At 46.6% G+C, this 20,676-nt stretch overlaps 1 protein-coding gene across 8 annotated transcripts in view; it reads left to right on the top strand.

Moving 5' to 3' along the window:
• TIAM1 (TIAM Rac1 associated GEF 1) overlaps positions 1 to 20,676 on the top strand; it is a 369,772-nt gene that overhangs the window by 176,035 nt on the left and 173,061 nt on the right. For 2 of the 8 annotated variants that reach the window (XM_040621041.1, XM_040621049.1), the window contains exon 2: positions 4,062 to 4,235. The exons of the other annotated variants lie outside the window; for them this stretch is intronic. The gene's annotated coding sequence lies outside the window, so the exon portion shown is untranslated. The remainder of the gene's footprint in view (positions 1 to 4,061; positions 4,236 to 20,676) is intronic. 8 annotated transcript variants of the gene reach the window in all.

Below are 20,676 nucleotides of genomic sequence, written 5' to 3' on the forward strand. Positions count from 1 at the left end.
CACCTTCCAGCTTCCCTGAAGTTAGTGGGACAGAAGTCAAATGAAATGACTTTTAAGCCAAAGCAGACATGTCCCAGGGAAGAACAGGTTGCATGGTCTGGGTTGTCCCAACAGCCAGAGCCCTGTGTTCTAGCTCCTTGTGGGTCAAGACAGAACATGGCATGCAGATGTGGGCTTGATGCTGACATGAAGTGTGTGGCCTGCTTCCCCCACCCCCAAGAAGTCTGTAGCAACTCACTCAACAGGAAAGACAACCAGATTGGATCTCGTGATAGTGCTGGTGAAACTGACTAATAGACCCTTGCTCACATGGAGTTTTATGGAACAATAATACTTCGCCAGAGAAAGGGAGTATATTATTCATAAAGGTATTTAGATACTGTCACATGGGACTGTTTCATGCAGACACTGGAAATTGGATTAATTCTGCTATATGAATTTGGTAGGTGCAAGTAGGTGTGAGAGAATATTATAATTTCTGTATCATTTTTTTCTTAAGGTCTCCTTACTTTTCCATAAATATCCTGGTTCGACTCTGATTTTTTTCCCCTGAAGTTGCAGATACAGTTTGTTTAATAGAAATAAGGCCATTAAGATTATCCTCTTTTAGTAGGTAGTTTTTTATAGGAATTTTCCTATTTCATGTAAATTTTAAAGTTTATCGGTATACAGTTGCACAAAATATCCTCTTATAATATTTTAAAAGACTGTAGAAATGTTTCCTTTCCTTCCCCCCCCCCCCGTTTTTCCCCCCAGGGTGGGGAGGGGCTCCACACCCTACTCGGGGCTCCATCTCAGGACCCTGAGATCATGACCTGAACCAAAACCAACAGTCAGACGCTTAACTGACTGAGCCACCCAGGTGCCCAGAAATGTTTCCTTTTTCATTCCTGGCATTGGTTATTTGTGCTTTTCTTCTTCTTGATCAGTCTTGCTAATGTATCATCAATTTTATTGGCATTTGGAAGAACCAACTTTGGTTTTTGTTTGTATTTTAAATGAAACAAAAACACTGCCTCCTTTCCTAAGTATACATGCATTTTAAAAGTTCTGTGCGGTGGAACATGGTCAAAAAAGATTTTAAGAGCCTTTAAAACTAAGTAACTGAGTCTCCTAGCTGTAAGGAGGCAGACATTATGTATTTACTTTATGTGTCTTTGAAATAATGTTTCTCGGTTTTATTAAAACGTATCTTGTGTTCTTGAGTATCATACACATGGGATCAAATTGTTCTAAGGTGGGTTTTGGGTATTCACTGGGGCACACCCTGTGAAATTGTTTTGGAAACATCCAGCTAGAATTTACATAAGATTTACTGGTAATTTAATGTGAATTGTAGGTGCTTTCAAACCTACTTGACAATACAGATTTACTTTGTACTAGGGCAGAGCAAATTTGCTGTAATGACCGAGGAAGAAAGTTTCGGTTTGGTTCATATTTAATACATGAGTCTTGGCATTTTAATGTGTTCTCAGAAAATCTTTCTAAGTTTGTGACAGTATAAGAACAAGAACTTTAGAGTCAGAAAGAGCTGGATCTGAATTCTTTTTGCCTTTTTTTAGAGGGTTTTTTTTTTTTTTTAAACAATCTCTGCATCCAAGGTGGGGCTCGATCGAACTCATGACCCTGAGATCAAGGGCTGCCTGCTCTACTACTGACTGAGCCAGCCCGGTGTCCTTGGATCTGAAGTCTTGCTCTGCCACTTTCAGCCCTAAAATTGTCTAACCTCTCTGAGCTTACATTCTTCTTGTGAGGTGGAAATAATGAAAACTGCTTAGGGGGCTGTTGGTGAGTTTTTTTTAAGATTGATTTATTTATTATTTAAAGACAATGTGTGTGTGCCCAAGAGCTGAGGGAGAATCCTCAAGCAGACTCCCTGTTGAGCTCTGAGCTCTGGGCTCGATCTCAAGACCCTGACTGAGGTTATGATCGGTGCTGAAATCAAGAGTTGGACTCTTAACCCACTCAGCCGTCCAGGCGCCCCTGTTGTGAGATTTCTACGTGAGTGTTCATGGAAGGCACCTGTCTTGTGATTCGGAACAAAGCAGGCCCTTAATCCATTGTAGTGCCTTGCGTGTTTCCCTGTCCTGCCCTTTCTGGTTCTACTCCCAACCTAGCAACTTCTCTCAGTGCCTTCCTTCCAGAAATGTGAAAGGTTATTGCAACAGAATAAAACAAAGGCACTTCTCCCATCTGTTCTCTCTTCATTATGGGCACTTAGTATCCCACTTGGTTGGTGGTATACTGGCTGGATATTTTTCCACTCCAGTTTTTACCTTACCCTCCTGAGATTATTATTTTTTTCTTCAGTTCATCTCACTTCCTTGAGGGTCTCACTGCTCTATTATTTCCTCCCTTCCTTCCTTCCTCCCTCCCTCCCTCTCCCCCTCCCTTTCTCCCTTCCTTCCTTCTTTCCTCCCTCCCTCTCTCCTTCCCCTCTCTCTTCCTTTCTAGAAATGAAATGAGTATGCAGCTCAAAACTTGGCAGAGACTGGGATGTAAGTTAGTGGGGTTGTTCCTATGAAGGCAAAGTTTGTTGGATTTAGTTATTCCAGAACTCTTGTACTCTAGAAAAGATGCTCAACATTACTAATCATCAGGGAAATGCAGATCAAAACTACAGTGGGACACCACCATCTCACTACCTGAAAGACAAGAAATAACAACTGTTAGGCTGCAGAGAAAAGGAAGGGAACCCCCATGCACGGTTGGTGGGAATGTCACCTGGGAGACAGATGGTGTTGGTGATAACCATATCTGTTTTCTGTCTTTCTTTCTTTCTTTCTTTCTTTCTTTCTTTCTTTCTTTCTTTCTTTCTTTCTTTCTTTCTAGATTTTATTTATTTGTCAGAGAGAAATTGAGAGCACAAGCAAGGGGAGTGGCAGGCAGAGGGAGAAGCAGAAGCAGGCTCCTCGCTGAGCAAGGAGCCCGATACGGGACTCCATCCCAGAACCCCGGGATCATGACCTGAGCCAAAGGGAGATGCTTAACCGACTGAGCCACACAGGCACTCCCACTACTGAATTTTCTGAGAATGTTTTTGCAGAGCTGAAAGTTCCTCGGTACTTTGGGGGAAGTGTGGATTGTTGAATGCTATGGCTGACCTCATAACCAGGAAGGGAAGTGAGAGGCATGGGGTGGAGGAGGTTGGCTGGGTAATACTCCTCCACGGAGGAATGTGGCATTATTGAAGTCATCCAACTTTAAGCTATTTGTTCTCTCTGGGGTCTGTCAATTGAAAAGGTCCTTGGGACTATATGGCATCATTAGTGAATGTTTCTTTAGGTGTCTAATAGTACAAGCAGGGAGACGGGGAGGGGAAGGGGTTGTCAGCCGGGAAAAGGCTTTGCGGGGCTCTGCCAACATCATTCACTGCTCTGCCCAAGGAGTGAGTCTTGCTTTACATTTTGTGTAGTGAATTGGCCTCAGCTGGGAAGTGGTTTTCGAAGACAACAGGTCGACTAGCTAGCTGCCTTTGGTCTGGCCCGTCCGCTCTGACCCGGTGTGCTGAGTAACTGTGCTGCTGTTTGTACTGGTCAGGGTTTTTATGAGTGGGGAACAAGGAGGTGTAGTCTTCGTAAGTGTTTTGCAACACCACTCCTCCAGTTTATTTTGATTCTGTTGCTTGAAAACAAGTATTAGCCTGGCCTTCATTGGTAAAACTTGCTGGTGGTGGGGGAAGAGATCGTGGCTTTTGGAAAGTTTTATTCGTGTAACGGTTAGGGGGGGATTTGTGAGATCTTGTATGGAAGCTCAGAGCCTCATGTGATACCTTGGAATTCGGCACTTCAGTGTTTGAGATTTCGGACTTCTGTAAATTCAGAGATCTTTGTGGGCAAGAGTAACCATGGCCAAAGTGCTTTCTACAAAGCCATGGTTGAATGAGGGCCTTTGATTATTAAAATACTAATACTGAATGGTAATTTATTGAGTGTCTCCAATATATGCAGTATTTTTCCTGTGTTATATTGTTAATGTTTCAGAGAATGATCTTGCAGCCTCTAGAAGTATATAAAAAAGTGAGCACAAACCCCATTATTTTCCTGTGTCTGCTCTTGTAGGTAGAACCAGTGTGGACTGAGGCCCACCTTTCTAGACCCGAAAGCCAGGAGGAGAGGAGGGTTGGTACCATGGGGTGTGAAACTCTGAATCCTAGTCTCTTACCTAGGATGTGAGCAGCCCCTCCGGATGGCCCGTGTGGAGATCTTGAGAGAAGCTCTGCTGTGTGGGATGGGGTAAGTGGGGCATTTGCAGAACGCTGGGAAAGGAGGACTCAAACTTTTAAAGTCCTTATTGTCTCGGGGCCCTGCTCAAATCCTCCTGTCTGGGGACAACAGGAAGTTCATTATTTGTGACTGCTGTTTCGTGGAAACGGGTTGCTGATTTGCCCCATTCACAGTTTGAGGCTTTGAAATTGATTTCCTGGGAACCTTCGGTGGTGTAGGGTCCCATTGTTGGGTCATTCCATGGACAAGCCAGTCCTCTGGGCTTGCCGAAGAGGGTGTAGTGGTGCGTCCCATGTCATGGTCACCGTGGACTGGGTCTGCCCCTTGTGAATGACCACTGGTTTGCCTCGATTCCTTGTGCCTTGACTCATGAGGAAGAAGATTCCCATTGATTCTCAGATGAGATTATTTCAGAAACTTCACAGGGTCATGATCTTCCTACCTTTGTCTTCCTGGCATCTTTTGCCTGCCCTTATGATACCCGGAAAGGAGAAGAAGGAATTGTTTTGGACTGCGGCAGGGAAACTTGGTATCAGGATGGGCTTTTTTGGCGGCTGTCGGACGTGAGATCATGTTACTGTTTTTTCTTTTTGTTTTTTGTTTTTTTTTAAGATTTTATTTATTTATTTGAGAGAGAGAGCACGAGCAGGGGGGAGAGGAAGAAGCGGCTCCCTGCTGAGCTGGGAGCGGGTTGTCCGACTGGATCCCAGGACCCAGGGATCATGACCTGAGCTGCAGGCAGACGCTTGACCGACTGAGCCGCCCAGGTGCCCTGAGCTCATGCTACTTCTAACAGGCAGGAGAACCTTTGTCTAAACCGTGCCCTAGGTTTGGTTATCGGGGAGTATTGCAGGGAGCCCTCACCGCTGTGCTCAGATTGGCATCTTCCAGGCACGGTAGGCAAGGAGCTTCCCACTGGAAGAATCAAGCGGTAAACGTGCAACATTACAGGCACTCAGGGCAAAGAAATAATGCTACCTCCTGGTGTGGCGTGAGTCAGCAAGGAGGGCTGTGTGTACTTTAATTTCCCTTCTGCCAGGTGGGGACAGTGGCATGTCAATCCTCATTTACTTCCTGGGGGGAGAATGATTTAGACCAAAAGGGCCTTTATAACTCTGCAGAGTTGCAGTTATTCTTTTCAGGTTCGCCTTCCTCCCATGAACAAACCCACCCGAGCCTTGTTATTAGGAAGCACGCTGCACTATTTTCACCCTGTACCAGGGTTTGGTAGTAGGCTGGCCGCTCCAGAATTTGAACAAACTATGCATATCTGAACATAGTATTCCTTTGTGTGTCTACCCTGCATATGTGACTGCTGACTTGGTGGAGAGGAGGAATCACAGATGCTTCCTGAAGCACCATCCCTCGTCGTGTCATTGTTTTCTTTTGACTTTACTGTACGAACAGCACTTAGCCTGAGACCTACCCTCTTATCAGATTTTTAAACGTACAGCACAGCGTGAGGCGCTATGGGTGCAGTGTCTTATGGTGGCTTTCCAGAATGTAGTCATCTGGCATAACTGAAATATTGTCCCCAGTGATGAGCGGCTTCCCATTCCCCCTCCCTCCTGCTCCCGGCAAGTCCCATTCTGCTCCCACAAGTTAGACGGTTTTCGATTCCTCATATGAGTGGAATCCTGTGGCATTTGTCTTTCTGTGATTAGCTTCTTTTTTTCTTTCCTTTTTAAAAAAGATTTTATTTTGAGAGAGCCAGTGAGCAAGAGTGCACGAGCAGGGGGAGGAGCAGAGGGAGAGGGAGAAGCAGGCTCCCCGCTGAGCAGGGAGCCCGATGCAGGGCTCGATCCTGGGACCCTGGGACCATGACCTGAGCTGAAGGCAGACACCTCATTGGCTGAGCCACCCAGGCACCCCTGTGACTAGACCATTTCACGCAGTGGAATGTTCTCAGGGTTCATCCACGTTGTCGCAATGTCGCAGGACTTCCTTCTTTTTAAAGGCTGACTAATATTCCTTTGTGTGTCTGCCCTGCAGTCCTCCCCCCTTCGCCTGGTGCCGGACATGGGGGCGGATTTTGCATTTTGGCTGTTGTGACTAGTGCTGCAGTGAACACGGGGGTGCTAATAGCTCTTTGAGATAGGCTTTCATTTCTTTGAAATCCTCGTCAGTGGCTTGCTGGATCACACCGTGGTTCTGTTTTTAATTTTCTGAGCAGCCTCCCTGCCGTGTTCCATACACCCGCACTCCCGTCTCCCAGCCGGTCTCCCAGCCGCGCTGCAGGCCCTGCATTGCTGGTCTTGCCACGACTTGTGGCGCTGGTCTTACCTGTTGTTCTGGAACCAGACCCACAGCCTCTGCCCCTCCCTTCTGTGCAGGCTCACGGCAGCCTGGAGACCTCCCTCTCAGGATTCACATCACCTGGTATTATCATAATTGGGTTATTTGCCTTCTTCAGGGGGCAAAAAAATGATAGAAATGATAACTGCACGATAATGATAAAACCACAGCGAGCCCCTGGGAGCACAGGCTGTCCGCGCTTTGCCCTACCCGCTCCACTCACCTTTCCTGCGCGTTTGCTCCCTTCCTCCCTGCTTTCACTCCCCTGCAACTCCTTCTGTGCAGGTGGGCTGCCCTCAGGGCCTGACCCCCCTTGCCCTCAAGGAACCCCTGTTCCTCCAGGGCAGTGCTTAGTCAGGACTAACCTGGGGGGGTTGTTCGTGTGGATTTTAGGACAATTCTGAGATGTCCTCTCTGTCCTCTTTCCAGAGACCCCTTGTGGCTTCCTTCCCTTCTCCCTAAATTAGTGTTCTCTATAAACGAACTCTAATTGCTGTCTTAAGAAACTCATTTAAAGCAACAGAGTTAGAAAGTGGGGAGCTAGCATTTGGAGGCCCATCACCTGGCTCCAGGGTCTGTGCTTTTTTTTTTTTTTAAAGATTTTATTTATTTGAGAGAGACAGAGAGAGAACAAGAGTGAGCAAGCAAGCATGAGCAGGGGGAGGGGCAGAGGGCTCACGTGGGGCTCAGTCCCAGGATCCTGAGATCATGACCTGAGCCGCAGGCAGACGCTTAACCGACTGAGCCATCCAGGCTCCCCCACGGTCTGTGCTCTTAACCAGAATGCGCCCTTGTGTTTCTCCAAGGCAGGGCTGCCTGTCCTTTAATGTATGTTTGCCTCAGCGTGCATTAGAGTGACTGTCATGGGGTGTTCTAGAATGACCCACCGTAATGAGTGACTGCGCAGCTGACCACAGGCTGTTCCCCTAGTCAGCCTTTCTGACTCCCTTTCTGGGCATTTGTCCACTCATTTTCCCTCCTAAGATGACCTCTTACCAGCTCTCCTTCAGCGTCAAGGCCAGCCCACTTCCTCCTCGCCTCCTTTCCAGTCTGTCCCAGCCTACTGTCCTTTCCCCCCTTAGAACCAGTAGTATTTGTCAGATGTTGCCTTGGACAGTGGTCTCCCCTTACCGACGGTTTCAGTTACCCATGGTTGATGGTCAGTCGCGGTCCACAAGAAGGGGATCCTCCTTCTGACGTGTTGTCAGAAGTTCACTAGTAAACCACGAGAGACTCTGGACTCGGGGAAACAAACAGGTTACAGAAGGGAGGTGGTGGGGGGATGGGGTAACAGGGGGATGGGCATTAAGGAGTGCAGGTGTTGTGATGAGCACTGGGTGTTCTATGCAACTGATGAATCATTGAACACTGCATCAAAAACTAATGATGTACTATACGTTGGCTAATTGAATATAATAATAAAAAATAAATAAAAGGTCACTAGTAGCCTATCACTACATCACAGTGCCCACGTCACTCCCCTCACTTCATCTCATGACGTCAGCATTTTATCATCTGCTGTCAGCACAAGCAGAAGGGTAAGTACAGTAAGATCTTTTGAGAGACCACATTCACATACCTTTTATTACAGTATAGCGTTATAATTGTTCTGTTTTCTTTTTTTTTTTTTTAAGATTTTATTTATTTATGTGACAGAGAGCCAGTGAGAGAGGGAACACAGCAGGGGAGAGGGAGAGGAAGAAGCAGGCTCCCAGCGGAGGAGCCCGGTGTGGGACTCGATCCCGGAACGCCAGGATCACGCCCTGAGCCGAAGGCAGACGCTTAACGACTGCGCTACCCAGGCGCCCAATTGTTCTGTTTTCTTATTAGTTATTGTTAATCTCTTACTATGCCTAATTTATAGGGTAAACTTTATCATAGGTACATACGTATAGGAAAAAACATAGTGTAGATAAGGTTTGATGCTGTCCCCGGTTTCAGGCATCCAACTGGGGGTCTTGGAACATACCCCCGCGGATGAGGGGGGCTGCTGTATCTCTTCTCTTCCCCCTGGTTTGATTATAAATCCTGGAGAGCTACGACTGTGTGCCCTGAACCACAGAGTAAGTGTTCAGTGACTTGATTCTTTGGGGATTGATCAAAACCTAGTCAGAGCTGTCCACAAAGAAATGCCAAGGTTGTTTCCAGGTTCTGTGAATGAAGGGAAATAATGTGGTCAAAGGACAAAATTGGAAAAAAAAAAAAAAGGGACGAATCTAAAAATTGTTAGCCTGTTTCTGTGTGAGCCCGTGTGTGCATTTTCCCTCCACAGCTGTTCAAGTTCAGTCACAGAGTGGATGTCTCATTTCTTGGCTTTGAACACGGTGGCTAGCCATCTCCCCCCCGGGGGAGTGTAAGCAGATTTATGTGATGAATAATGTGGGTTTTCTTCCAATACCTGAGATGCAGTTTGACAAGCTTCATGTGAACAGTGGGTGAAACATGTCAAGTGTCTCCCTGCCTCCCCACCCATTTGAAGGATAACAAAGATGCCCCCCAGCAGAGTCAGCGTGGTGAATTTTGCTGGTGGCCGGCCACCTGTCCACGGTGACCTCCCCTCTTTGGCCAGCTCACACATACTTTGCTTCCGGGGTGTGCCCCCACCATAAAGTCCGGGAAGGAGGGTTAGTCCAGAACTGAAGATGCAAAGGGAAAGAGACCGCATGCACCGCGCCTGGCATTCCGCTAAGTGTTCTCTGGCAGAGTAATGACAGATCCCCACGGCCACCGTGGGATGGCCATTCTCCTCTCCAAGTCCAGTTGGTGGGACCCACGTGACTTCACTGAAATCAGACATTGTGGTGACCCCGGATTTGAGCGGTGTTTTAATTGACTTCTGAACCCACCAGTCTTCCGAGATGTAAACAGGTGTTTAGATGATGATTCTAATGGTCATATTATTCTAGAATTCTGAGACTCCTGGGTTCTCTTCTGACTTATTCTTTTTCTACCTTAGCCAGTTCCCCTTAGCACTTAACTGCTTGTGAATCTGTTAAAGTCAGTATTACCTGAAATACCATGTTTAGGTGGGACTTTTGGTGAATGGGGTGTCCAATATTAGAAAAAGTGCAAGATTAGGGATCTGATTTTATTTTTAGACACCTACACACACACACACACACACACACACACACACACACACACATGCACGCACAGATACCTATCCGCAGGGGAAACATATCAAGTCCATTCTTTGAACACCCTCAAGAAAGTTAAAATAGTTTTATCCTTCTTTTTAAGAAGAACGAGCCTCGGCCCCTGGGTGGTTAAGTGACTGCCTTCGGCTCAGTTCATGATCCTGGAATTCCAGGATCGAGTCCCACATTGGGCTCACTGCTCAGCAGGGAGTCCGCTTCTCCCTCTGACCCTCCCTCCTCTCATGCTCTCTCTCTCTCTCTCTCTCTCTCCCCCTCATTCTCTCTCTCTCTCAAAAAAAAAAAAAAAAAAAAAAAAGAGCCTCTTTAGCCGGACTGAGGACTTTCTTGTCACTGTCTTGTTCTGTAGCCCATACAGGGATGTTGGTGCTCGGGTCGGATGCAGCAGGAGGCCCTGGGTCCTTTGACTTTTCTTTCCCACTCCTGCCCACATTGCATAAACACTGGCATGGCAGGGACAGATGGCCACTCGGGAGGCTCCTTTGATGTCACATTTGGTTGCCTGGGTGGGGGGTAGGGGTGGTTGCAGCCAGTCTCCATAGGAGGAGAGGCTGCCTGGGAAATGCCCACTTGACAGCAGGTAAACAAAAGCTTAACTCCAGAAAGCCTGGGTGCCCTGGTCCGCCCACAGGCTGGGGCAATAGTGGAGTCAGGTTTACCTAAGTGTGTTTAGCTTGGAAAGAAGGCAGTTGGCTCAGAGCAGAGCCTTTTCTCTCTGCTCCTAATTGATGCTTCGTGAAGTTCTGTTTTCTTGTGAGAGAACGTGAATGGTCTGGGGTGGGAGGGAGTGGGGGTCATGAAGAAAGTGATGGGATTTCAGCTAATTACTTTCAGAGCTAGAAAGAAAATTCATTCCAGAGGACTGGGTTAGCTTTGCTAGAGGCTGAGATGAAAGTACCTGAAATCCCGGGAGAGTCGAGCCAGAGCAGTCCCACTTATCAGTGGGACTCTTGTCTGGTCAAGCAGCGTCAGTCTGTGCAATGGGGGACTGAAGGCTTTGATGGAAATTTCAGGAAGCATGGTAATGAAGAACACCCAGACGGGGCGTGTGTGAGGCAGCTGAATCGTGCCTGAAAGAAAAATCCAGAGATGACAGTATGTGACAATCAAGTGGGTTTTTGGTGGTTTTAGTTTTAGAGGGAACACGGGAGGTAATTACAGTTGCCTACATGCAAAGGACGCATGGAGTTCAGTCAAAAGTGGAGAAGCCAAAAGCCACAAGGGCTGATTGAAAGCTTTTCCGATTTTAGCCTCTGGGTAATAATAACTGTTGCTATTTAGTTTTCTAATGCTTTTACAGAAGTCCCAACACACCAAAGTAAGGTAATATATTCAAGTTAACACAGCGATATCTAGGTTCTAGGCTTCATATTGACGGGAAGGGGGAGGATGGTGAGTTCATTTATTCATTACTTCAACGAGCCATTCATCGGGTGGCTCTGGGTATCATCGTTGGAGGTGTCTGAGGAGGACTCCGTGAGGTGTGACACACAGCTCGTACTCCCTCAAGGAGCTTTCAGTGTAGAAGGAAGAAGAGAGAAGGCCATGGGAAAGTTAATGGGCCACATGAGAGCTATCGTCTAGAAGTTTGGTGCATTTGAAGGGTTGGGACGTGAGCCATTCAGTAGTGGAATGGTGGAATGATCGGGCAAATCATTAATGATATTACTAATTTCTGTTGCGTATTAAGAGCTTACTCTCTGCCCGACATGGTTTTAAATGCTTAACATGTATTAACCACATTTAATCCTCCCCATAACCCAGGGAGCTGTTTAATCATCCCAGTCTCACAGCTGACGAAATGGAGGCAGAGAGAGGTAGAGAGGATACAGCCCCCTCGTGGCCAGCCCAGGTAGACGCCTGGGCAGTCGGCACTCCCAGCGACCCCTTGTCGCTGTGACTCTTCCCATTTCTCATTTTCCTGTGTTGCTAGAACTGTCAGTGGATCTTTGGTATTTCTTTCTTTTTAGGAAACCAGAGACAGGGGCACCCAGGTGGCTCAGTGGGTTGAACGTCTGACTCTTTGATTTCAGCTCAGGTCATGGTCTCCGGGTCCTGAGATCGAGCCCCTTGTGGGGCTCTGTGCTCAGCGGGGAGTCTGCTTGGGACTTTTCTCTCTCCCTCTGCCCCTCGCCCCTCCAATACATAAATAAATCTTTAAAAAAAAAAAGAAACCAGGGGCAAACATGCAACGTGGATGTATTTCTGTTGTACTTCTTTTTTATCTTAATTTTTAAAAGGTTTTTAATTTTAATTTCTTAATTTTTTTAAAAATTGAGGCATAGCTCATGCACAATGTTACATTAGTTACGGGTGTGCAACATAGTAATTCGACAAATCTATACGTTATGCTGTGCTCACCACAAGTGTGGCGATTCTGGGGCTGTTCCATTTTTTTCAACATTTGGAGAAATCCAGTTTTTGCTGGTGCCTGATGGGCCATTTAGTCATGAGAAGATCTAACCAACCAATGGACTCTTTTTGACGTCCTTGGAGGGTGATTTTAATTATCATATAAATAGCATGAATATGAGTGTGGGAGTTTTATTACTCAGTTCCTTGGTGGTGGTTTGAAGGTTTTTTTCTGGGTGGTTCCAGTGTCGATGTTGGTACTGCTGGAAACTGTCTCTTGCCTAGGGGCATAGCGATTTTTCTGTTTTGGTGAATGATCCGTTTCTGCGTTTTTATTTTTTTTAAATTAGGTGAGGGAGGTAAGTAAGTGCAGTCATTTGTGTTTAAGCAAAATGGTTATCGTTATTGGCCAGTCAATGTTTATATAATAAAATGGGAAGCAGAGAAGAGCACCAGGCTAGAGGTCCAGGGATCCAGTGGTTTTGACGTGCTCTCTGACATCAGGGGCGCTAGTTGTCCGGGCAGCAGATGACGCAGTCAGGGTCCTTGGGATGTGCGGGAAATCTCTTCCTGTAGGGCAGTCAGAGCCTGTGATAGGGGTATTATATATCAGGACTCAACTTTTAACTTGATGTTACTATACTATTTATTTAAATGTGTTTCTTTTAGACGCAGATGCTGTGGCTGCATTTTATATTTTTGGTGTTCTACTTAAAACATTGTGTCACCCTCTGGTTGTGTTTTCTTTTCTCTCTTTCCTTTTTACTCCAGGAAAAGGGGGTTTCATGTAGGACGAAAATGGAAACTAAAGAAGAGGCAGAATCTGGAAGTAATTTTCAGAGAAATTAAACAAAATGAGAAAACACACCATTTTGCTGCTAGCCGGGTGAAGGGAACATAGGAGCGTATACGTGCGTGCTTTTTCTAGGTGATTGGATACATTGTATGTGGATGACTTTTTCATTGGGACCATATAGTTAAAGGAAAGCAAAAAGCAGATCTGAATGTTAAATATTTCCATCTTCTCAAGAGTACATCAAGTTGGCATTTAAATTCAGATCGCCAGCCTCTTATTTCTGTAATTTGAAATCGGATTGCAATCCCGCAAGGGAGAGCCTTAGTTCAGGTGACCCCTGTCTCTTTATCCATCGTGCCTTCTCCGGTTCTCTTTTTAACTCACAAATGGAGTGGGTGGGAATGCCCAGGAATACTTTGAATGTGGTAAATACAGGATGTGGGGAATTCATCTGCGAAATGTCAGCCTGCAGTAGACATTGTGTAAATGTCTACATGTACAAAGAAAAATGGAAGGCCTGCTAAAATGCCTCGTGATTTGATTTGAGAATTTCAAGCTGGCATGGCATCATTGGGGATTCCCAGTTCTGAGCAGGATGGTAATGTGGGGTCCTTGACACTGGGAATGCATTTCGATTTTAGAAATGTTGACAATGAATTTTGATGGAAGAAATCATTGAGAAAATGGTTTCTTCTGGTGTAGCGTATCTTAAAACACATTTCGGTTCTTAGATATCATCTTTCATCACGTTTCCCCTGAGAGATTGGCTGGTAGTCCCTTGAGCAGTTTCGGCCTGATGACCCGCAGTCTGTGTTTTGATGTGGTGAGTTCCCCTTTTTCTAAGACATGGAGCTATCTGACTTCAGATGCCCACATTTCTTATGCTTTTTATGCAGTAAGCTGAAGTGGATTTTGGCGGAATCGGTTGAATGGATGCTTACTTTCCTAAATAATTTCAGTACCTGTGCAGGGACTTTAATGAACCTTTGTTTTAAAATTTGTCACGATCTTGGCTGAATACTTGTTGAATGTTCGACACGCATTTCCCAGTGAACAGTTTGGCACCTGCCGTGTGCTGCACTCGGGGAGAGGCTTGTGGAATTCAGGCATGGAGATGGCTCTCAGCAGAAGTCACAGGCTAGTGGCTCCCGTTGAGAAACATGGACTAAGGGTCATGGAACGGACAACGATGTCCCACAGACAGGTTTCGTGAATAGGGACAGAAGAAAATACTCAAAACACTTTACATTTCCGAGTTTATAAATCCACTCCAAGTGCTTGAGAAAACCAGAGTGTAGGGAATGGGTTCATGTACGTATCCAACTAAAACCAGACTTCTTTGATGATGTCGTTTTTCGAAAAGGTTCTTAGAGAGAGGGACTTTCCGGAAGAGTATGGAGCCTGTTTGGTCTTTACCTCCTGAAGGTTGTGCTTTCCATTTCTCTCTCTCTATCGTTTTGCTTCCTAAAATGCTGGTGAAATCATACAACACGTGCACCAAACCCCACCCACAGGTGTCTACAGCGCCTTTCCTCCTAATTGCCCCAACCCGGAAACAGCCAAGATGCCCTTCAGGAGGTGAAGGGAGAAGTAAATCAACTATGGTTATCTAGACGATGGATGTTATCCACCACGCAACAGGTATGAGCTAGCAAGAGAGCCACGAAGCGCCCGAAGGGAGGTGATCTATAAAGTGCGCACTGTGCGGTTCAACACTGTGACATTCTCGAAAAGGCAAAACTATGGAGACAGGAAAAAGTGCGTAGTTGCCAGGAACTTGGTGGAGGGAGGCAGGGGTGAACAGGATTAAAAGCCCAAACACAGGATTTTAAGGGCAATGCAGCTACTCTGTATGATTGTTATAGCGGTGGGTTTATGTCCTTACACATTTGTTAAAACCTGCAGAATGTACACTGCCAAGCATGACCCCTGATGCAAACTATGGATGTGGGGTGATGATGTGTCCATGTAGGTTCCCCGAGGATCAGAGATGTACCCATCTGTCGGGGGTGGGGGTGTTGATAATGGACGACGCTGTATGGGTGTGGGGGCAGGAGGGACCTGAGAACTCTGTATTCTCATTTTGCTGTGAACCTTAAACTACTCTATCAGATAAAATCTATGTAACAACAGCGACAACATACAAGCCGGAATTGAGGAAAGAGCTGTGAATTCCCTTCTTGGTGTTCAGTAAAAGGTCTCTTGACCAAGATTCCTTCTCGAAGTCATTTGCAGCCCTTCTGCTTGGGCGGCAGCTGGTGGACAGCATGGAGGACTCCTTATGGAGCAGGAAGGAGGCTCTGATGTTCAGAGAACTGGGGTATGATGAGTTTGGGGATCTTCCCTGGTGGCTTCGTAGCTAGGAAAGCATTGACTTCAAGTTCCTGTTTTTTCCCTCTGATCCTGTGTTGTGCCAGTGTTGTTGGTCCTAAGGATGTAGTTTTTGATGAACTTACTCTTTTGGTAGATTCCACAGTAGTGGGGCTTTTCCTGCACTGGGCATGGTGGGGAGGAGTTGACTCTCGTAGTATTTAAAAATACTATGGCCTGGAGAGCAGACATCATCCTTTCCTGCCTTGATCTTGTTGCCTTTCCCTGGGGAGTTGCCAGGGGAGCCGTGTGCACAGGGCACATGAACATAGATTTTTCTGGAAGTTTACACCAGTGTTTCTCCTTGCAGGTTGTCTGTCACTTTTCTGAAGTCACTACTCATGCCTTCACCACATATGTATTGAGCACTTCCCTTTATGCCTGGCCCTTTCTAGGTTCCAGGGCTACAGGAGTGAACAGACCCAGAAAGAAAAATCTGTATGTGTAACTGGCGTTTGGGAGGCAGGAGACAGACAGTGGGCAGGTGGTTGAAACATGGGCTATGTTGGCAGGTTATCACTGCGGTAGGGAAATAAGAAGCAAGGAAGGGGCCAGGAAGAGTCGGGAGTTTGCACTTTTGATTGGGGGGGGTGAGTGGGGAGGAAAGGCCTGCCGAGGGGTGACTTTGGAGCAAAGATGCTAAGGGGTTGAGGAAGTGAGGTTTTTTTTTTAACAGCCAGAGTGATCTGCATAGAAGCAGGGGGCCTGGCCTGCGGGAGAAGTAGCTTGGAGGCTGCTGGGGCTCCGGTGGTGAGAGCATTCTGGAGAGACAGGAGGTGAGGCCGGGAGGAGGGTGGCAGGGGTGGGGCCAGGAGGACTGCTGGTGGGAGGGGACGCCTTTGGAGGCTTGTGGGTGTGGTTGCCATCAGACACGATCTGACTGAGGTTTCAGGAGGCTCTCTGTGAGAGTAGGTGACACAGCTCATTTCGACCCCGTGGCTTCTAGTCACCCCTAAGTCTGAGCAGTGATGATTGCGGTATTGCTCACACAGCCCTGATCCCACTGGTGCTGTTGGGGCCTTATTAATAAGTCTTTCTTTCTTTCTTTCTTTCTTTTTTAACTTCTGTAAGCACAGATCTCTTTCTTTATAGTTGGTGAGAAAAGGGACTTTCCTCATGCAAGTGTCGTTAGCCGATGGGTTCTGTAATGAGTTCAGAAATGCTCACAAAGGGGCGCCTGGGGGGCTCAGTTGGTTGAGCGTCCTGCTGTTGATTTTAGCTCCGGTCAGGCTCTCAGCGTCCTGGGATCGAGCCCCGCAACCAACCAGCTCCACGCTCAGCGGCGAGTCTGCTTAAGTTTCTCTCCTCCTGCTCTGCCCCTCCTCCTGCTCTCTTTTTCTCGAAAATAAATAAATAATTCTTTTTTAAGAAAATGCTCAAAGATAAGGTAGGGTTCTCTGCAGCCCCGTGTTTTGTTTACCTTCAAAACAGAAAAATCCCCCTCCCTCCATTCGGCCCTCTTTTGCCTCCCGGAGCCCCCTTCTTGCCTGTAATCAGATTGGACTCTTTCCATGACATCACCCCCCCTCCCCCCACCCCCTGGTTCCAGCTGCTGATCTGGGGTCTCCGTTCCAAGAGAGGTGAAGCACGTGTCCGGTGTGTTCCGGTCTCCCCGACAGGCGGGCCACCTAAATCACAGCCTGCACACAGCTGGCGGGTCTCTGAGCCTTTCAAAAATCCAAACCTGAGGTTTTTTTGGCGTTTGACCCTTGTTAGCCCGTTTTAAGTGGCATGCAGTAAATTTGTCCACAGATGTTAGTTTACCAGTGGACTTTGAACAGAATAATAATAACTTTCACATCTGGTCCCCTTTTCATCTAGGGATCTTAAAACCCCAAGTGCACATTAATTAAACCTCACATCACTGGAAGGTAGGGAAGGGGTGGAAGGCCCAGTGCTTTAATCACCACTGCAAAGAACATAGAGGGACAGCCTGTGGGCCCAGCACTAACAGGCATTTTGCATTTCACCAATGCCTTTCATCTGGCTTCTTAAATACTTGGCAAGTATTACCTGGTGGGAAGTGCATTATTATGCACATCTGCAGGGAGTGGGGAATATCCTGGGATCTGGAGACCTAGGTTTTTTCCGTATGATCATTGCAGAGGACTTGTTCATTTCTGGGTCATGGGTTCCTACGGTTTATTGTGGATTATCTGGGTTGTCATGGTGTGGATGGAAGGATGGAAGAGTGGACGGGTAAGGCTGTTGGCTTTTTTCCCTGTCTTTTTGGTTTGGTATGCGGCGAGGGAGGGAGTTTCTTTGTTAATTTCAGTCACCTTCCAAGCTGGTAATGGGTAATTCTCATTTAGGGCCCTGGGACATCCCCTTCATCCTAAATGTCTCACTCCAGAAAGTCCCTCAGGGGAATTGGAACAAGAGAAAGGCAGGGGAGAGCCACGTCTCTCCCCAGAAGAAGGTGCTCGAGTCCATTTCTGGTAAATGAGGGCACTGATGTAAAAAATGGAACAGAAGAAAAAAACCAAAGGAGAAAGTGTTCTGGTTATGTTATTAATAGGTAGAGAATTCACCTGCTAACCTGTGGGAGGGAGTCAAGGATCTGGCTCCAGCTGACGTCAGAGTGTTTTATAGACAGAGCCACAGTGCTTCTGCACTGAGGGTTGGGTCATTCCTCAGACAGACACTGCATGGCAGGCCTTGGGAGGACACAAGAATGGTGCATGATATACATAGTTGGTTTGCAAAAGCATGGGTTCTTTTGACTTTAAATAGAGACCTTAGGCCTATTTTTAAAAAATTCCCCAATGCCAGTATAAAGTATGCTATTGATTTTACAGTGAAATATTGCCTTTATTTAGAATTGCATGTGGAAATAAACAGTATAATGGAAAAATTTTGAGAAGTATGGGTTCTTTGAATGCCTCCTCCATGTGACCCCTTGAACCCACTGATTCCTGGTCTCTCTTTATGACTTACAAAGTAGAAAGATACTGTATGTCTGCAGATAAAAGATAAATGTTTATGTATTACTTTAGATGAAGGCCCTTTGGAGAAAATTCTAAAAGCACACCCCATAAGAATGTATCCTTCCAGGATGCTTATGTAATCGTATTGAACTGCAAAAAAGTACTTTTTTTTCTTTAATTTGACAGTGTTGATGTGGCTTTTGCTTACCTTGGTGCAAATATAGCAGAAAGATCATCTGTTCTTATATATGATTGTGGGATAGGTGTTCAGTCTTTCCTTGTACTACGGGAGAGCTAGTTGGCAGGGACGTTACTGGAATGGTCCTTACATAGATAAATAATTGGAGCAAAGAAATGACTTAGAAATCTGCTTTGTTACTTCGACGCCGGAACAAGCCCAAGTCTTTTTCTTCACCATGAACATCACACTTTGAAGTTGAGCACCCTTTGCTCATGGCAAAAATCTCTTTGCTCCTGGCCCTGTGGACGGAATCCCGGAATTCTGATGTAGCTTTAAAAAAAAAAAAAAAGATTTATTTATTTGAGAGAAGTGAGAGAGAGAGAGAGCACGCACGTGAGTTTGAGCGGGAGGGGCAGCAGGAGAGGGAGAGAGAATTTCAAGCCGACTCTGTGCTGAGCATGGACACGGGGCTCAGTCTCATGACCCTGCTGAGATCATGACCTGAGCCGAAACCAAGAGTCGGATGCTCAACCGACTGTGCCACCCAGGTGGTCCCTGAGCTAGCTCTGATGTCATCTGAAAGAAGTCTAACAGCTCCACACTGAGAATAAAACATAGCTCTACTGTTTACTAGCTGGGTGACCTTGGGTAAGTCACTTACACTCTCTGTTCTTTAGATTCTTTGTTTATAAATTGGGGATAAGTACTTTCCTTCTAGAACTGTTAAAAAGACTAATGTCTTTCTCTCGTGTTTGATTTATAGCATGTCCCCACAGGTGTCAACTTCTCTTATTGTCATCATTTGCATTATGGTCACTGTCTCTCTGCCCTTAGGCCGGAGTCCATCTTGGAGGTTTTTTGTTTTGTTTTGTTTTTAAGATTTATTTATCTATTTTTTGAGAGACAACAAGAAGGAGAGGGAGAGAGAATCTCAAGTAGCAGACTCTGGACTCAGCGTGGAGCCAGGCACTGGGCTCCATCACTTGACCCTGAGATCATGACCTGAGCCGAAACCAAGAGTCAGATGCTTAACTGACTGAGCCACCCAGGTGCCCCAATATTGGAGTTTTAAAAAGAGTTCTCTCTTCTCTACTAAACCATTGTAAGACGGTTGGCTCACAACCCTCCTGGGAGCTTCCCAGATGTAATACGAAAGCTGCCCCTGTACTTAGAGGCCAGGGAGAGACCAAAGAAAGAGGCCACTTCAGACTGGCTGGTTTCATAAGCAAGGGAACTTGCATACGAGACTCAAGGCTCGTCTGGGGCAGCAGCAAGATGGATGGATCCCCGCCCCCGCCCCAGCACCGCATCTTGAAAATGGATAAAGAGGCCCTGCCCGGGTTCAGTCACACAGGTGTTCCCAACCGCCCTCACCATCTCCAGACCATGTCCTTGGAGCAGCCTCTGGGAGCGGGAAAGGCCAGGGGAACCCACATTCCAAGGACAGGGGAGGGGGTGACGAGCCTCCGAGGGCCGGGGTCCAGCTCACAGGTCAGTGGGCAGTCATGTCTTTTTGATGTTGTTCCCCAGTGAGGATTTAACCAGTTCTGAGGCTGGGTTCCCTCAGTTTCCTGCCTACGGAGCCTGCAGTATCGTCTCCATTACAGCACATCGACGTCATGAGATCTGAAATCATTGCTAGCTTCTCTATGAATTTTCTGTTCTCTATTTTTCTATTCTTTCTTGACTTTGAAAGCCCAAAGTGTACATTCCTTTTCCATGGACTTCACCTGCAAACCCAAATTTCCCTGAAGAGAAATTTGGCTCACTGCCTCATGGCTGAGGGAATCGTGCCTGAGCTCTGCGGGAGAACCATGAATATCGCTCTATTTATCAGATTTTGCTTATCATCCTTATGGAAATAGAAATGGAGACCTGTATGTTGCATGAGCAAGGAATTTCGCATTGAACAGTAACTCAGTTCAGTGGATGTACTAGAGGACTGACTAGGGGTTGATCTTCCCAGTGGAGATTCATGGGACCCAGCTCCTGTCTCACAGTGTGGCAGTGGTGACAGGAGAGTCAGTGCTTAGTGACAGAGAGCAAGGCAATGACGTCTGAGTTTTTTATGGGACCACATCTAGGAGAGGGCAGAGTGTTGAGGCTGAGTGGGGCTGTAGGAGCCATATGGCCTGGGCTTCTCCAGCCTTGTCATGATGGAGAGTGTCTGTGAGTGTGTGTGTTATTCACCATGACTGGAGTGTCTGGGCAAGTTACTGTCCTTTTGGGGCTTCCGTTCCTTCCCCTGTGTGTTGGGGGTTGGTGGTGTCCACCTCAGAGCTCTTGTGAGGAGCAAACACATTAACTTTTGTAAGGACTGAGGGGAAATACCCGGGACACGCACACCTTTCGTACATGGGAGCTGGACTCATCC

The sequence above is a fragment of the Ursus maritimus genome, unplaced genomic scaffold (genome assembly GCF_017311325.1).
Source record: "Ursus maritimus isolate PB19 unplaced genomic scaffold, ASM1731132v1 scaffold_4, whole genome shotgun sequence".
In the NCBI taxonomy this organism is placed as follows: domain Eukaryota; kingdom Metazoa; phylum Chordata; class Mammalia; order Carnivora; family Ursidae; genus Ursus; species Ursus maritimus.